Raw genomic sequence first — 14,262 nt, forward strand, 5'->3', positions numbered from 1 at the left:
TCACACCAGCCTTGTTTGTTACCTGTGTCCAGGCTCTGCCACCTGTGACATGCTGTGTGATGTTAGGTAACTTCCTTGTACCTTAATTTCCTCATTGGTAGAATGTAATAATAAATAGCACTCCCCTGGTGAGATTGTTGAGAGGATGAAAGGAGATGATTCATGTAAAGAGTTTATTCATTTTAACCAACTAATATTTACTAGGCACCTGCTATGTATTAGGCATTGTGGTAAGTGATTATAATAATTCACTGCTCTTATATATTCTACCAACAGGAAACAATCAATAAACAACAAATATAAATGTGTATTATAAAATAATGTTGGAAGGTATAAATGCTAAGGGAAATAATAGAGCAGGTAGGGTGAAGGGAATCATGATTGTCAGAGCACCGTGGTGGGTTATGATCCTGAAGAGGGTGCCCACAGTAGAACTCAAGAAGCAGGTGACCTTTGGACAAAGATTTGAAGGAAGTGAAGGGCTGGCCATGCAGCCATATAGAGAAGAACATGCAAACGTCCACAGATGAGAGAATTCCAGTGTGTTCAAGAAAGAGCAAGGCAGCTAGCATGGCTGGCTCGGAGTGAGAGCAGAAGGAAGAAGAGTATCAGGGGATGAGTTGTGTCCCCCAATTCTTGTGATGTTCTAAATCTGCTTCCTCGGATGTGACTGCTATAGTTTGGATCTGGAACATCACCCAAAAGCTCACCTATTAAGGACTTGCCCCCAGCCCGTGGTGCTGTTGGAGGGTGATGTATCCTTTAAGAAGTGGGGCCTAGTGGGAGGTTTTAGATCATAGTGGGCATGCTCTTGGCGGGGATGGGACCCTAGTCCCCTCATCTTCTTCCCTTTTCTTTCTCAGGAGGTCATGAGGGCAGATGTTTAAATTTTTCGCCATGCTGTGAATGGAACCCAGGGCCTCACGCATGCTAGGCAAGTGCTCTGACACTGAGCTATGTTCTCATGAGAGAACAGTTTTGTTTCACCATTTGCTCCCCACCTTTGTCATCCTGTACCCCCACCAGAGGCCTAAAAGCAATAGGTCCATGTGATCGTGAGCTGGAAGCTCTAAAATGATGAGCTAAAATAGACCTTCTTACTTTATAAGTTCATTTTCTTAGTTTTTTTTTTTTTTTTTTTAACAGTAATGGACAGCTGACTAACACGGTGATTTATGTGAAGATAGTTTTTATAGAGATAATCGAGTTAAGTTAGGGTCTAACTCAATATGATTGGTGTCCTTATAAGAAGGGGAAATCTGGATACAGCACATAGAAGATGATGTAAAGAGATAAGAAGATGGTCACTTACGAGCCAAGGAATGAAGCCCAGAGCAGATCCTTCCCTCACAGCCCGTAGGAGGAAACAGGCCTGATGACACCTTGAGAAGATGTTGATCTTGGCCTAGGATGATCTTGGATTTATAGTCTCCAGAAATGCGAGGCAATAAATGTCTGCCATTGAAGCCACCCCACCTGTGGTACTTCATTATGGCAGCCCTGGCAAGTGAAGAGCATCACTCAGAGAAGTGTTGGGAGTCGTTACAAGATTTTGAGACTGTGTGCAGTGGTACGTGTCTGTAAGTCCCAGCCACACAGCAGGCTGAGGCAGGAGGATGACTCGAACCCAGGACTTTAAGGCCAGCCTGGGCAACAAAGTGGGATTTTGAGTTGAGGAGGAATGATCTGATTTTCACACTCCCTTGGCTGCTCTGTGGGGAACAGACTACTGATGGGGACTGGGAGAGGGTGGCGATCAGAGGGAAGACCCAGAAGCCTCCCAAAAATCCAGGCTTAGGCCAGAGCAGTGATGGCAGTGAAGAGGTGGTCAGATTTGGGGTATGGTGTGAAAATAGAAGCCGGGGATATCCTGGTGAGTTGGATATGGTGAGAGAAGAGGGAAAACAAGGGTAAATACGAAATTGGGGGCTGTGCATCTGGAAGGACAGGACTGTCATGGGCAGGGATGACAGGGACTGCAGGGGGAGTAGCTTTTGGGATCAGGAATTTGGTGGGTGATGTGTTAATTTTGGGACGTCTACTAGGTATCTAAGTGGAGCTGTCAAGAAGAGAGTTGGACATATGGGTCTGTGGTCAGGGGAGGTTCGGGGCTGGAGACAGGAACCTGGGAACCATCAGCATATGCAAAATATTCAAAACGAAAAGACTGACAAGACCACATAGGTGGAGAGTAGATGGAGAAAATGTCAGAGGACCAAGCCCTGGCTGTCCCCTCCCATAGAGGCTAGGGGAAATGGTTGCAAAGGTAACAAAGCAGGTTTGACCACGGAAGTAGGAGGACCCGGAAGGAGGGAGTCGGGTCCTGGGAGGCCAGTGAGGAGCACGTGTCAGGGAGGAAAGGGTGACCAGCGCTGTCTAACTATTACAGCACCTGGCACTTGGTGAGAACCCTGTAAACGCAAGCTTCTTCTTATCTTTATGATCATCTTTGAGAGGAGGGAGTGAGCAAGAAATGTGGCAAATAAAAGCTAACTCTTCATGCTCCACATCACAGAGGGAAAAGCTGATGTCTCAAATGGATAAATCAAGAAACGGCAGGAAAAGCACATTTAGAAAACGGAGGCAAGTACCTCAGAAAGTTCCGAATGGTTGCCTGAGGAGAGAAAGGGAGGGGAGGGCTGAGACAGAGGGGTTGGAAAAAGAGACCTTTGATATCACTTGATTTTAGACTATATATATATTTTTGATAAAGACATTTTAAAGAACACACAAAGAGAACTTTCACACACACATGGAACTGTGGAAGGTGGTTTATGAATGGCATTTGGGGGGTGCAGAGCCTCTGTAAGGATGACGTGGGCACATTAGCTCCCCACCCAAGGACCTCTTGTTTGGTGACATCTTACATGTGCTGAAGATATCTTATTCTATTTTCACTAAGCTCTTTTCTGACCTAGGGAGAGAGAACCCAGAAGCCAAGGAAGACCAGAAATTAACAGGCCACAGGGGGAAGATGAAAGACCAGAAAGGAAGTGATTAGAACTAGTTTCTTTTCGCCAGATTCCATCTTCTCTGCTCCCTCCCTGCTGCTGAGGGTGGGTCGAAAATGGGGTGATGCTTTCCCACCCCATCCCTGTTACACTGTAATCTCCCCCAGCAGAGCCAGCCTGTACCACCCAAGCTCAGGAAAGACGATGTGGCCTTTGTGCTTTAGAAAATGAGAATTCTCAGGAGACTAACAGAAAAGCCGGTAGAAAATGACTGAAATGACTGGGTATTAGGCGGGATGATGACCTGAATGATGAAGAAGACGTGGGGGAGGATAGGGTGGAAGTGCTAAGATCCAGTAATGACATGATGCGTAGCTATTTGCTTATTTTCACTGGCTTTTGCTCCAAACGAGTAGTTTAAGCTCTCACACAGTGAAGTGTGAAGTAGAAATCCAGTGTTCATTATGGAGGACTTATAGGGGGTGGACCAGGGGTCCAGAAGTCCCTTAGCATGGCAGAGAGAGGCTGGGAAAGTGAAGCAAGAAGGAAACGGAAAGGGAATTGGAAAGTAGGAGATGGGAGAGAGCAAAGCCAGATAAGACTAGGGAAAAAGAAATGATAAACAAAGGAGATAGGGCATGATATGTAGGAAACAGGGAAGGGAGCTGGCTGAAGAAATGAGTTTGGGTGTTATTTTTGTGAATTGGTGCAATGGGTTAATGTATTAGTTTCCTAAGGCTGCCATAACAAATTACTTTAAACTTGATGGCTCAAAAGTGAAGATGTGTATTCTCTTACAGTTCTGGAGGTCAGAAGTCCAAAATTAAGGTGATAGCAGGACCACACTTTCTCCAAAGGTGCTAGGGGAGGATCCTTCTTTTCTTCCTTTTCCTTCCTTGCCTCTTCCAGCTTCCGGTTGCATTCACAGGTTGAGACCAGCCTGAGCAACATAGCAAGACCCTGAATCAATCAATCAATCAATCAATCAATCAATCAATAGAGGAGACCTGAGAGCTGGCTCCCTCTCTTAGCCATGTGAGGATGCAGGAGGAAGAAGTTGACTGTCTGCTGTCCTTATCAGGACCCAACCATGCAGGAGTACTGATCTTGAACTTCTCAACCTCCAAATCTGAAAGAAATAAACATTTGCTACGTAAGTCACCCAGGGTATAGTATCTGTCCTAGAATTGGCTAAGGCAGGGTACTAGGACTTGGGCAGATGTTTTGGGGTGACATTATTCAACTCATTAGTTACCCTGGTTTTGACTTAAATGACATTCTCTAGAGGGAGAATTCCTGAGGACAATGTGGACAAAATTTAAGTCCTTTTTTTTTTTTTTTTTTTTTAAAGGAAGAAGAATAAAAGAAAAAATGAATGGGTCAATGAGAATATATTAAAAATTTGAGGCCTAAGGTTGTTGTTCAATGGTTAGAGCATCTGCCTAGCATGCAGGAAGCCTTGAGTTCCACCCCCAGCACAAACCAAACAAAATAAAACACAGCAAAACCCAGCCAACCAACCAGTCAAAAAACCAAACCAAACCAAACCAAACCAAACCCCTAGAGTATAACAGGAAAATCAGGGCACTTGAGAACCTGAAAGTTCAAAGAAACCTCTGATAGAAGAGATGTATTCTTCTGTTACTATTCGTTAGATTTTGTCTGTGATAAAGCATATTCTATATAGCAGGCATTTAGCAGAGCAGCAAATATGGTCCTGACATTTTTAAGAATCCCTGTGCAAAAAGATTTTCCACTTGTATATTGGACTAAAATAAATGACCATCTCATCTCTCCATCAACTTAACAGATTCTAAAGCCCAAAAGTTCCATCCCAGGCCTTGTGAGGGGAGTCAATAAGAATTTGACTGAATGGTGCCCTCAGAGAGTTCATGGTCTGAAGTCACAGCCTTGAGAAAGGAGTCACTAGAAAGGGGATACAGGGAATTCAGTTAAGGGATCACAGAAAGTTTCCTGGAAGAGGAAGGGTCTGAATATGTGGTGTAGGAAGAAGGTCATTCTGGGCAAAGGCAAAAGCAGAGCCGAGGCATGGGTGACAGAGCTCATGTTAGATTTCCATTGCTGTGAAAAATTTCCAAGATAAAACAACTGAAAAGAGGAAAAGTTTAGTTCATGGTTTCAGAGGTTTCAGTCCATGATCTGCTGCTGGTCCTGTTGCTTTGGGCTTGTGGCAAGGCAAATACATCATGGCCAAATGCACGGCAGAGGAAGCTGTTCACCTCATGACCGCTGAAAAGCAAAAAAGACAGGAAATAACAGAGCTTCCAATATCCCCTTCAAGGGAATGCCCCCAGTGATCTAACTCCCTACCACTAAGCCCCACCTCTTAAAGCTTCCATCACTTCCCAACAGCATTACAGTCTGGAAACCAAGTCTTTAGCATATGGGCCTGTGGAGGATATTTAAGCCAAACCATAACAGAGCTCTTAGCATATGAGGGGAAAAGTGAGTGGCTCTATTGGGTTGGATGTTAGTGTCTGTGAAAGAAAGTAGTTGGGGTTAGGCATGGTGAGGTTGGTTGAGTCTGGTTCATGGAGGGCCTTAAGGGTCACACAAAGAAGTTCATCCTGCAATGTATGATTCTCAGATCAGGAGAGAAGGTGCAGCCTGGGGGATGGTTTGAGAATCTCCAGGGAGTGAAATAGTTGGAAAGAGCTTCCCCCAAAACTTTAGCGCAGCCCCTGGAACAAGTCTCCTATCCTGTCATTTAATGCCTTACATGTTGGTAGCCTTACAGCTCTGAGCACCACCAAGCTGGGCTTGAGAAGAGTCACCTGCAGATACTTGTAGGTTTAATGGGGGTGGGATGAGATCAGAGGCAGAATTCCATGGGGAAACCACTGCCATTGCTGTGAGCATTGGTCTAGGGTAGTGGCTGTGAGAAGAGAAAGAAGGAAAGAAACTGGCCCTGACATCGTATTTATGTGAAGCATGACACCAGTAGGATCAGCTTCAGGGGGAAAGACTTTTTTTGCTGGATACTCACTTCTTATTTAGAATAAGGAAATGTGCACATGATTCTCTCAGCCTTATCTCATGGTAGTTCTTGATGATCTATTGGTTTTGAGGCCGTGCAGGTCAGTGACTGAAATGAAATGCTCATTTATTCTCTGGTATTTTTCTTCCCTCAAATTTTCTGTTTCACTTACACTGGGGGATGGGAGGATGGATATTCAATTTTGCCTTTCAGTTGGGCCATGGAAAGATTTAAATATTTCACCAGTCTCTGTTGACATATGAATTGTAGTAAGTCCTGAAGATTCCCCTGTCCACTGAGAGCTGGGGCAGTGGTGTGGGTGTTGGAGGGGATAGGAGAACCTACTGGAAGTTAAACATCTCATGGACCAAAGTTTTAGCTCACCTCTCCAGTAAGCATTCCATTCACCCAACTCGGGCCCTGAATCTTGGGATCGTCCTTGCCTCCTCTCTTTCTCCTTCTCCTTCATCCAGTCTGCCAAATTCTATCCTCCTCTGACCAGCCTCCTATGATCAACCAACTTATGACCAATTGACATGGATAGTAAGTGTGATAACCAGTCACAGAAGGATAAAAACTGTAGGATTCTACTTATTTGAGGTGCTATAATAGTTAAATTCATACAGAGAAAATAAGAATGGTGGTTGCCAGGGGCTGAGGAAAGGGAGAATTGGGGAGTAGTTGTTTGATGGGCACAGTTTCAGTTTTGCAAGATGAAATGAGTTCTTGACATGGATTGTGGTGATGCTTGCACAACAGTGTGAATACACTTAATGTCACTGAAGTGTACAATTAGAAATGCCATGGAACTAAAAATGCTTAGGACACCTGTGTGTGGTGGTGCACACCTGAGAAGACTGAGGCAGGAGGTTCACAAGTTCAAGGCCAGCCTCAGCAACTTGGTTAGGCTCTCAGCATTTCAGTGAGATTCTGTCTCAAAATAAAAAATAAAAAGGGCTGGGGATGTAGTTCAGTGGTAAAGCACCCCTGGGTTTAATCCCAGTACTGAAAAAAATGCTTAAGACAGAAAATTGTATATTTTGTGTATTTTAGCACCATTTAAAAATAGACCTGCATTTTACACAGATAGATACCTAGTCGGCATCAACACCTTCAGGCTCTCAGCCTGACCCAGGCTGTCTATCTCTCATCTCAATTATAGCAATGACATCATACTTGGTCTCTGTTTCTGCCCCCTGCCCCACCCCACACAATCTGCCCTTGTACTTAACAACCCTACCATACTTCTTAGGTTATTAATTATTAATAGTTTGTCGTCCCCACTAAAATATAAGTTCCAGGAGTGCCAGCCTTTCTGTTAGGTTTGTTGCTATATTGCAGACATACAGAACAATGCCTTGCTCCTAGACATTCAATAAATAGTCCCCCACTCCACACATCAGGCAAAGAAGCAGTCAGGAAAACAGAAACCACACTAGGTATTTCAAGGAAGAAGAGATTTAATACAGTATTCCTACTTATTCACTTTCCGCTGTTTTATTACCCTGAGTTAACCACAACCCAAAAATATTAAAAATAAAATTCCAGAAATAAACCATCTATAAGTTTTAAATTGTGCACCATTCTGAATAGTGGGATGAAATCTTGTGCCATTCTGCTCCTTTGTCCAAGGCCTGAATTGGCCCCTTGTTCAGTATGTTCATGCTGTATGTGGTACTTGCCTGTTGGTCACTGGGTAGCCACCTTGGTTATCAGACCAAGTTGCAGTGTCAGCGTATTGCCATCATTATTCTATTTTATCATTAGTTATTGTCGATGGTCTCTTATTCTGCCTAATTTATATATTACACTAGCATAGTTTTGTATGCATGAAAAAACATAATATAGATTGGGTTCAGTACTACCCATAGTTTTATATGCCCACTGAAGGGTCTTAGAATGTATCACCTGTGGATAAGGGAGGAGGGGCGGCTACTGTGCAAGGAATTAGAGGTTTGCAAAACCACAGGAAGGGTGGAGGTACAAAGGGAAGGGTAAGCCATCACTAGCTCTCAGGCCCACCACTAGCTTATAGGAAAACAGGAACTTCTAGAACCTGTAAGCATCATTGCCAATGTCACATTTGCCTCCAGCACCAAGGAAGGACTCAACGGGACATGATTGGATGCCAGAGCAAAACTCTTATCTGCCAGGCTTCCCCGCTGGGGAAGGGGGAGACCCTAGATGGGAGATCCTAGATGGTTTGCTTCTCTTCCACTTCCAAACCTCACTTGAGTGCCCCTCCTCGTAACCCTCCTGGCAGTGTCCTGGAAAACATCCCTCAGCTTCTACCTCCTGCAAAAACAAAGGGCAGATTACTAGAGCAGACAAGGGGCTGACAACCCACTAGAGGTAGACAATGTCCACCGTGTTTTCTTCATTTTTCTGCACTTATATCTTTTTAGTGGAAGAGAAACTTTCTCCAGGAAAGAGATTAGTGATGCTGATTTCAAGGATTGGGGTCTGTTGGACTTTAGCATCTCCACGTGATGAGAATGTCTACCTTAAATTTCCAAAAGTTAATTATACTGAGACAGGAAGATTGCAAGTTTGAGGTCAGCCTCAGCAACTTAACAAGGCCCTAAGCAACCTAGCGAGACCCTGTGTCAAAATGAAAACAATAAAAAGGGGTGAGGATGTAACTTGGTGGTAAAGCACCCCTGGGTAATTATAGCTGAAATGCTTGTAGGAATACTGTGTGTCAAGAACTACCCTAAGCCTGTTATATAAATTACCTAATTTAGTCTTCATGACATAAGCATTAGTATTCATCCTCATTTTATAGATGAGGAGAGAGGAGGTGCAGGTTAAGTAACTCACCCAAGGTTGATGACCTAGAAGGCCATAGGGCCAGAATTTGAACTCAGGTTGTCTCACTTTGGAAGCTGAGTTTTGTTGTTGTTGTTTGTTTGTTTTTATTTTTTTATTCATGGTGCTAGAGAGAATCCAGGGCCTCACATGTTGGGCAAGTGCTCTGCCATTGAGCCATACCCCAGCCCTGGAGCTAGAGTTTATAAACCTTAGATTCCATTTTCCCCCCAAAAGCAAAAATAACAGTTCTAAGGATCCTTGGATGTCAGCTATAAGAACATGCAAGAGGGAAGAGTTTTATAAATCTATATGAATTTGTTAATGACATAAAAATAAGTAAGATTACCTGAATGTAATGCTTGAGAATTTGAAAAACAAGCCAGGAATAGGTCTCAATAGGCATATCCCTCTGGGTCAGGGAATCCTGGAGTGAGGAGAGAGGTAAGTAGAGAGAAGTGTGGTTTGTGATTTGGAATTTGAATCCTTTCCTTGCCCTATTAACTTCTCTTGTGATGTTCAGCATATTATTTAACCTTTTTGTGTTTGGGGGCTTCTCATAGTTAAAAGTGAAATAACTGTGTTAACTTTACCCATACGATAGTAGGGGTGTGGGGAATCCTAATCACTTAGTATAAGCTATTTTGAAGCCCCAACTGCTAAAGATTAATGTTCTATGCTGGCAGAAAATTGAATATTGCACTAGAGGATCTTCCAGGTGTCATTTAAAATTCAGTGGTGTTGGGCTTGTCTCTGGTAGCAAGGGAAGATGACTGCAGTCTGCCAGCTTTTGCAGTCATTATTTTTACCCTGAAAGCCTGCATGCACCTTCTTAACTTTAATTTAAACCCATCGCTCCTAATTTTAATCTTCGAGAACTAAATATGTTTCTGTTTTTGTTCTCACCCGTAGAAACAGACTTCCTGAAAACAGTCTTGTTTTATCAGAGCACTTTTAAGTTTTCATATATATTCTAGTTGCTTCAATCTTCACTTTTAAGCCATCCTTTCTAAGTTTTTTAATTACTGTAATCACAGACTACATTTATCTTTGGACTATAAGATGTTCAGAACAGAATGCAACATTATAGATTAAGTTTCATATAAAAAACTTGAGGAACTGGGGATGTAGCTCAGTGATGGAGTCTTTGTGTAGAATGTGTAAGACCCTGGGTTCTATCACCAGGACTGTTTCCTCTAAAAGCATTTGAATCAGGACACACATTGATTTCCTTCATATGCGTGTAATATTCATCGTCATGCTGAGCATTAGGGATTTAAAGATTAAGAACTTGGCTACTGGCCTCAGGGAGCTCACAGACTAATGAGCTCCCACACATATGACATTGAACCATTACATGTACAAATGATGTCTCAAACCTTAAGTTGGAGCTCTGCAATTAACAATCATGTTGTACCTTAGCATTGCTCAGTGGCTTTAGAAGCAATCCACTTAGTAGGGAAAGGAGGGCTGATGAAAACATACATGGACAGCTCAAGCATATTGTTAGTTATAAGGGATACTGGGAAGATAGGACTGTGGAGAGTGTTATGGGTATGTGGAATGAACTGGAAAACGCTTCCTGTAGGAAGCAGGCTTGCCTTGATGTAGCACACGTTTATATTAATTTTGAGCCTTTTATCTCTTGCTTGTCTTTGGGGAAAATTGCTTTCTAAATGGCTGCCATGCAGACATGGTTCAAAATCTCTCTGCTTGATGTGGGCGATGTGATGTTTCTGGCTTGCCTTTGTGATTTGATTTTCTTATACTTTGGAGACTGCACTTTCACACTCTCTTTCACATTTCTCAGGAGTGTTGGCAACACCTCTCAATTTAGCTCTTCTCTGCTTCTCATGTGTTGTTGTTTATTCCTCCTTAAAGATCATTTGCTAAGATGACAATTAAAGCCAGGTGCAGTGGCCCAGGCCTGTGATCCCAGCTTCTCAGGAGGCTGAGGCAGGAGGATCACCTGAGCCCAGGAAATCAGGGCCAGCTTGGGCAACATAGGGAGACCCTGTTTAAAAAAACCCAAGGTGATAACTAAGACCACAGCTGAGGCTAGCCTCAGGCCTCTCAGCCTTGGACTAAGGGTCACATGCCCAATTTGTGGCTGAGAGGCTTTGGTTGTATTTTTCAATCTATGCACCTGTGTTCATCTGAGAGATGAAATTTGCTAAGATTCACTATGGTAAAAGCTAGATCAAAACAAACATCTGTAACCTCTAGTGGGTTCTTTTCATCTGGCACATTAAGTGAAATTATCCAAAAGCAGTGGGGGATGCTAGGGCATGGCTTCTTTTCTGTGGGACCTGGGTGTATATTGCTCCCTTCTCTTAAACCACTGGGGGGATTTATTCCTCCTTTCTTTTAACAAGTGTCCACAGTTCTGTGAAGGCAGTGAACTTGGCCACATGAAAATGAAGTTAAATGGAGGTTACAGGCATTTCTTTTCATCTCCTCTTCACCTGTTCTTGTCCATTCAGAACATTGAGGCCTTTGGTTTTTGTTATTGATTTTTAGTTACTTGTGACTCAGTCCTCATTTGCAGGGGTTTGAAAAGACTCACTAGCAGGACCTTGTGTACAGTAGGCATTTAATAATGACTGGTTCTCATGCATTCTGTGCAACCCTGTGAGTGACATTTCACTCTGCTCTCCTGTTATGTGGAGACTCAGATCAGCCAGCTGGTCACATGGCCTGCGGTTCTCTGGGTGCCTCATTATCCTCCTGAGATTTGGTTTCTTATTGTGGAAATGAGAAGGCCGTGGCTGTGAAACAGGTGGCTGTGAGGAATTATAAACCAATAAAGTGATTGCTTAGCATATGGCTGAATGTCAAGGGCAATAGAAATGCTTAATTTCATTTATTTAATAGTAGTTGGGTGGCCCCGTGAATGTTGCTGTGGAAACCATAACTCCTGAATTCCCTGACACTTGTATAGGCTTTAAATGAAGCTTTACATATAAGTCCTGTGATTTTTTTTTTTTTAATGTTAGAAAAGTAACAAGAAGGATCACAGCTTGATCTCTATCTCAGCTTTTTTTAAAAAGAAACTGTGTGAGCTGCCATCTTTCCCCCATCCACCAGCACCTATTGTCCAGTTCTACCACCTGCTCCCTCCCTCTCTGGTTTTCTCCCAAGGTCGAATGTCTCCCATCCATCCGTGCTTCCATGTTTCCATCCACCCAGAAACACTCATTTCCAGCTCATGAACTGGATGGGCCATATGTGAGGAGATCAGAACTACTGACAAACAAGTGAAGGGCTTCCTTGGGTTATGGAGATGTGATGGCAGGTCTTGGTAGCTAGGGAGATCAAGGGGGAGGGACAAAGAGAGTGTTTGGGGGAGTGATGGTGGAGGCTTTGCAAATTCAGAGGAGTACCAGAGGCTCCCCCTGTTGGTTTCTGGTCTCTGGCAGTGGCAACACACAACTGTGAGACACAATCTAGGGTGTGGGCAACAATAACCCTACTTAGAAAAATTGGCCTTGATTCTAAATCCTTATTGGAGAAATTCCTTGGATCCCACGTTGCCTGGAAGTCCTTCTCTCCCCAGCAGTCAGGTGGCTTCCCTTTCCACCAGGACTTTTTTTTTTTTTTTTTTTTAATTTTTTTAATTTTTTTTTTTTTTTTTTTATTGTAAACAAATGGGATACATGTTGCCTCTCTGTTTGTACATGGCGCAAAGGCATACCATTTGTGTAATCATAAATCCACATACAGTAATGTTGTTTGATTCATTCTGTTATTTTTTCCCTTCCCCCCACCCCTCCCACCCCTCTTTACCCTCTATACAGTACTTTCTTCCTCCATACTTGCCCCCCTCCCTAACCCTAACTCTAACCCTAACATTAACCCTTCCCTCCCCCCCTTTATGTGTCATCCTCCACTTATTAGCGATATCATTCGTCCCTTGGCTTTTTGAGATTGGCTTATCTCACTTAGCATGATATTCTCCAATTTCATCCATTTGCCTGCAAATGCCATAATTTTGTCATTCTTTATGGCTGAGTAATATTCCATTGTGTATATATACCACAGTTTCTTTATCCACTCATCAATTGAAGGGCATCTAGGTTGGTTCCATAGTCTGGCTATTGTGAATTGAGCAGCTATGAACATTGATGTGGCTGTATCTCTGTAGTATGCTGATTTTAGATCCTTTGGGTATAGGCCAAGGAGTGGGATAGCTGGGTCAAATGGAGGGTCCATTCCAAGTTTTCCACCAGGACCTTGAAAGATCTTTCCTGGGCTTTGTGAGCCTCCCTGCCCATCACCTCTGTCACGCAGCCTAATCTTGGTTACTCCTACACCTGCTGAGGCATGTGGCTTAGGTGGAGATGGCCCACCTCCTTCTCCTAGCCATGGTGACCTTATTCTGGCAGTTCCTTACAGAGATCATAATTTTAAAATTAAGCACACATTCTCAGGGTTGTTTTTTATTATTGTTGTTTTTAAAATGGCTCTTCTATTGCTAACGGCCATCAGCTAGTGCCTTTTGATGCTCATTCCAGTGTTGGGGTTCACTCTCCCAAGATGCTCTGATCTGACTTGAAGATAGACCCTTTGGGATTGGAGCTGGATGTGTTGGAATTCCTGAAATGGGCACATGGGTTAACTCTGGGACTTTTACTTCAGAGGGAAAAGACAATTGTATTATTCTGGCTATATCTTTTCTAAATCAAACACATTCTTGTTCCTCCTTTCCCTACCTTTCTTTTTTTAAATTGTTGTAAAGACTGTTTCCATCTCTCCTGTCCAGCTCACATGTCTGGAAATCACCCTTGACTCCTCCAATTCCCTCTTCACATCTCTCTAGCCACAAGCTTAGCTGATTGAGTGTCGTTAATTCTGAAAATGATCCTTCATTTCCATTCCTTCCCTAACCCCCCTGATCACTTGTAAAAAACAGGTTTATTGGGCTATATTTTACATATGGTAAAATTCACACCATTTAAGTTCACAGTTCAATATTTTTTGATAAATGTACAGAGTGATGTAGCTACCATAAATTAGTTTCAGAACATTTTCATCAATAAAATGAGTGGTCTTTCATTTCTGATTTCATTCACTTAGTGTAATGCTTTTAAGGTTCATCCATTATTGCAGCATGTACAGTTCTTTGTTCCTTTTTATTACCAAGCAATATTCCATTGTATGAATATGTCATTCAAACAATGAATGGATGTCCATTCATTCATCAGCTGAGGGCTACTGGGGTTGTTTCCATTTTTTGGCTATTATGAATAATGCTGTCAGGAATTTTTGCATGCACGTCTTTGTGTGAACATGTTTTTGATTCTCTTAGGGTACACACTTAGTGGAATTGGTGGGCAGTAAAATAATCTTACATTTAACTTTTTGAGAAACTACCAAAATGTTTCCCAAAGCAACTGCATCATTTTACATTCCCACCAGCAATGTATGAAGTTTCTCCTTTCTCCACATCCTCAACAGCATTGCTATACCTGTATTTTTTGATCATGGGGAGTATGAATTGATATT

The sequence above is a fragment of the Sciurus vulgaris genome (genome assembly GCF_902686455.1).
Source record: "Sciurus vulgaris genome assembly, chromosome: 12".
Taxonomy (NCBI): Eukaryota; Metazoa; Chordata; class Mammalia; order Rodentia; family Sciuridae; genus Sciurus; species Sciurus vulgaris.